This window comes from Bombina bombina, chromosome 8 (assembly GCF_027579735.1).
Source record: "Bombina bombina isolate aBomBom1 chromosome 8, aBomBom1.pri, whole genome shotgun sequence".
Classification (NCBI taxonomy): Eukaryota; Metazoa; Chordata; class Amphibia; order Anura; family Bombinatoridae; genus Bombina; species Bombina bombina.
In genome coordinates this window covers 203,925,499-203,930,498 of record NC_069506.1, presented here as the reverse complement: position 1 = coordinate 203,930,498, position 5,000 = coordinate 203,925,499, and positions in this window count along the sequence as shown.

Below are 5,000 nucleotides of genomic sequence, written 5' to 3'. Positions count from 1 at the left end.
CACACCCCCTAAGTGTCAAACCCTCTGAGAACACGTCAGGGATGTACCCACCCCACTCGGGGGGCTACAACTCAAACTCCTTGTGTATAAGAACTGACCACCTATGGAAAAAATAACCGAAAAATGTATATAAGTCCGTACACCAATATAAAAGTACTAACAATATTGATCATGGTGTACCCGTATGTATCCTAAAATAATCCAAAGCAAACAAAATCTTACATCCCCCTATATACCTCATATAAAATAACTTACCCAATCATATCCAGACATCCAAAGTGATAGACACTGATCACCATACTTTTATCGCAACTATTGTCAAATCCATTGAGCATGTATAGAAAGTATACCAGTCACAGACAAAACCAAAGTTTGAAAGTGTAACCAGAGTGATAAAGCAAGATTAAAAACAAATAAAAACATAGCACCCCTCAACTAATAGCAATTTCACAGTAAAACATCTAACATATGAAAATCATGGAACACCATGGAAAGAAATTCCAACTCCAAAAGGGAGAAGTAACCCAGGAGTAGAAAGTAGACTCTCATTAATTAGCGATACACACAGTATCGCCCGCCCCCATGGGCATAGATCCAATGAATCAATGGACTCTCACAACACTGTATCAATGGACTCTCACAGCACATATCCATTATAGAAAGTTCTGCCACCCCGTCTGGATATTTAAACCTCTTGGGGCCAATGTACATAATTCATGTATCCAGCGTGCTTCTTTTCTCAGAAGGATCTTGGCTCGGTTTCCACCTCTGCGTAGGGCTGGCACGTGGTCAATTATTCTGAAGCGTAGGTCGCTCACAGTATGTCCTGCTTCAAGAAAGTGGCGAGCCACCGGATGTTCTGCCTTTCCCGTGTTAATTGCCGATCTAATGCTTGAACGGTGATTCGCCATCCTCACTCTGGCGTCATCCGTCGTCTTGCCAGTGTAAAATTTCCCACAAGGGCAATTAAGTAGGTATACGATGAATTGAGTTGTACATGTCAGGTAATATTTTATCTGATATCTTTTACGACAATCAGGATGTTGAAATGTTGTGCCAGTGTGCATACTGTTGCAAGTCACACAACTAATGCATTTGTAGCATCCAATTTTTCTCTTGAGCCATGTCTGTTTCTCATTTTTTATAGGGATATCAGTCTTAACCAGGACATCTCGTAGACTCCTACCCCTACGGTATGCCAGTCGTGGTGCTGCCCATTCAGTGAATGGTAGTGTGGGGTCACTCTGGAGAATCTTCCATTCTTCCTTTATTGCTTTGGCAATCTGATGCTGGTCTGGATTGTACGTGGTCACAAACGTGAGTTGGCGAATTGGTGTACTTGTGGTACTTTGTTCTTGTTGGGCTAAAAGAGCCGATTCACGTTGTTGCTCTAAGTTCTTTCTATTGTACCCACGTTGAAGAAATCTTTGTGTCATTTCTGACATCTGTGTCTGCATCAGATCTATATTTGTGTTGTTTCTTATCACCCTTTGGTATTGGGCTTTAGGAATATTCCGTATGAGTGCAGGCTGGTGGCAACTTCTGGCATGTAATAGTGTGTTGCGGTCTGTTTGCTTCCGGAACAGTGTGGTACCCAGCTTATTGGACGTTTTAAACACCCTGACATCTAAAAAATCAACTGTGACACTGTTGACCGAGTGCTGAAATTTAATAGTGCTATCCATCTCGTTTAAAGTAAGGATCCAGTCATTCAGGGCCTGTTCGCCATCACGCCATATCAAGAAGACGTCGTCTATATACCGACAATAGTATAGAATGGCATCCATTTCGTACACCTTCATTTGTATGGACTCATAGTCCGCCATAAACAGGTTGGCCAACGATGGTGCCATGTTTGACCCCATCGCGGTCCCTTCAATTTGTAAGTAAAAAGTGTTCTCGAACCGGAAAAAGTTGTTCTCCAGGCATATCTTTAGGAGATCCACCAGAACATCCTCTGGGGGTCCCACATAAGGACTCTTTCGTAGATGGTTGACCACGGCTGCGATCCCCAATTTGTGGGGAATTACCGTATACAGACTGCAGACATCCATCGTCACTAGTAGATCAGTGGGTAGTAACTCCTCAAGTTGGGTAATGGATCGAATGAAGGCGTTCGAGTCTTGTGTGTACGATTTCATTCTTTTAACCATCGGCTGCAGATGAAAGTCCAGAAACTCAGCGAGTGGTTGGAGGAGTGATCCCCTTGCTGAGACAATAGGCCTTCCCGGGGGGTGTGTGGGATCCTTATGGATTTTTGGTAACGTATAGATAATGGGTGTTATAGGATAGTCCCTTTTCAAAAATTTATGTTCCTGTATGGTTATACATCCCATTGCACACCACCTCTCGAGTTTCTCATCTATGTGTCTTTTCAATTGCTGGGTGGGATCCATTTTGAGGGTCCTGTAGGTCTTTCTATCCGTTAGTTGTCCCAACAGTTCTGATCTGTATTCTTGCACATCCATCACGACCACCGCCCCTCCCTTATCCGCCGGGCGTATTATGATGGTCGTATCTTCTGCTAGTGTCTTTAATGCCTGTCTTTCTTCCTTTGACAGATTATCTGCTCTCCGCCTGTTGGGGAGAGCAGATAATCTGTCAAAGGAAGAAAGACAGGCATTAAAGACACTAGCAGAAGATACGACCATCATAATACGCCCGGCGGATAAGGGAGGGGCGGTGGTCGTGATGGATGTGCAAGAATACAGATCAGAACTGTTGGGACAACTAACGGATAGAAAGACCTACAGGACCCTCAAAATGGATCCCACCCAGCAATTGAAAAGACACATAGATGAGAAACTCGAGAGGTGGTGTGCAATGGGATGTATAACCATACAGGAACATAAATTTTTGAAAAGGGACTATCCTATAACACCCATTATCTATACGTTACCAAAAATCCATAAGGATCCCACACACCCCCCGGGAAGGCCTATTGTCTCAGCAAGGGGATCACTCCTCCAACCACTCGCTGAGTTTCTGGACTTTCATCTGCAGCCGATGGTTAAAAGAATGAAATCGTACACACAAGACTCGAACGCCTTCATTCGATCCATTACCCAACTTGAGGAGTTACAACCCACTGATCTACTAGTGACGATGGATGTCTGCAGTCTGTATACGGTAATTCCCCACAAATTGGGGATCGCAGCCGTGGTCAACCATCTACGAAAGAGTCCTTATGTGGGACCCCCAGAGGATGTTCTGGTGGATCTCCTAAAGATATGCCTGGAGAACAACTTTTTCCGGTTCGAGAACACTTTTTACTTACAAATTGAAGGGACCGCGATGGGGTCAAACATGGCACCATCGTTGGCCAACCTGTTTATGGCGGACTATGAGTCCATACAAATGAAGGTGTACGAAATGGATGCCATTCTATACTATTGTCGGTATATAGACGACGTCTTCTTGATATGGCGTGATGGCGAACAGGCCCTGAATGACTGGATCCTTACTTTAAACGAGATGGATAGCACTATTAAATTTCAGCACTCGGTCAACAGTGTCACAGTTGATTTTTTAGATGTCAGGGTGTTTAAAACGTCCAATAAGCTGGGTACCACACTGTTCCGGAAGCAAACAGACCGCAACACACTATTACATGCCAGAAGTTGCCACCAGCCTGCACTCATACGGAATATTCCTAAAGCCCAATACCAAAGGGTGATAAGAAACAACACAAATATAGATCTGATGCAGACACAGATGTCAGAAATGACACAAAGATTTCTTCAACGTGGGTACAATAGAAAGAACTTAGAGCAACAACGTGAATCGGCTCTTTTAGCCCAACAAGAACAAAGTACCACAAGTACACCAATTCGCCAACTCACGTTTGTGACCACGTACAATCCAGACCAGCATCAGATTGCCAAAGCAATAAAGGAAGAATGGAAGATTCTCCAGAGTGACCCCACACTACCATTCACTGAATGGGCAGCACCACGACTGGCATACCGTAGGGGTAGGAGTCTACGAGATGTCCTGGTTAAGACTGATATCCCTATAAAAAATGAGAAACAGACATGGCTCAAGAGAAAAATTGGATGCTACAAATGCATTAGTTGTGTGACTTGCAACAGTATGCACACTGGCACGACATTTCAACATCCTGATTGTCGTAAAAGATATCAGATAAAATATTACCTGACATGTACAACTCAATTCATCGTATACCTACTTAATTGCCCTTGTGGGAAATTTTACACTGGCAAGACGACGGATGACGCCAGAGTGAGGATGGCGAATCACCGTTCAAGCATTAGATCGGCAATTAACACGGGAAAGGCAGAACATCCGGTGGCTCGCCACTTTCTTGAAGCAGGACATACTGTGAGCGACCTACGCTTCAGAATAATTGACCACGTGCCAGCCCTACGCAGAGGTGGAAACCGAGCCAAGATCCTTCTGAGAAAAGAAGCACGCTGGATACATGAATTATGTACATTGGCCCCAAGAGGTTTAAATATCCAGACGGGGTGGCAGAACTTTCTATAATGGATATGTGCTGTGAGAGTCCATTGATACAGTGTTGTGAGAGTCCATTGATTCATTGGATCTATGCCCATGGGGGCGGGCGATACTGTGTGTATCGCTAATTAATGAGAGTCTACTTTCTACTCCTGGGTTACTTCTCCCTTTTGGAGTTGGAATTTCTTTCCATGGTGTTCCATGATTTTCATATGTTAGATGTTTTACTGTGAAATTGCTATTAGTTGAGGGGTGCTATGTTTTTATTTGTTTTTAATCTTGCTTTATCACTCTGGTTACACTTTCAAACTTTGGTTTTGTCTGTGACTGGTATACTTTCTATACATGCTCAATGGATTTGACAATAGTTGCGATAAAAGTATGGTGATCAGTGTCTATCACTTTGGATGTCTGGATATGATTGGGTAAGTTATTTTATATGAGGTATATAGGGGGGATGTAAGATTTTGTTTGCTTTGGATTATTTTAGGATACATACGGGTACACCATGATCAATATTG